Genomic DNA, 304 nt, shown 5'->3' with positions numbered 1-304 from the left:
TTTTTATGACAATAGCTCTCCTCTCCCGACTTTTTCAGTTTACATGTTCTCACTGCAGCCACCGTGTATAATGTTGCATCAGATTACAGAATGACACACACATTAAGAACTATTGTGGATTAAATGCCAGTGATGGTATAGGAACAAGGAGGAATCCTGATTTAAACAATTTACGTGTCGGTAAAGCTGAATGGAAATTGTTTCAAAATGATTAAAAATGAGAGAATTCCAATACAATTTATATTAAATAGTCCATATATCTTCATTTACATAAATAGAAAGGCAGACTGGCTGTCTGTTGACC

Source organism: Suricata suricatta, chromosome 11, assembly GCF_006229205.1.
Source record: "Suricata suricatta isolate VVHF042 chromosome 11, meerkat_22Aug2017_6uvM2_HiC, whole genome shotgun sequence".
NCBI lineage: Eukaryota > Metazoa > Chordata > Mammalia > Carnivora > Herpestidae > Suricata > Suricata suricatta.
This window is presented reverse-complemented; position numbering follows the sequence as displayed.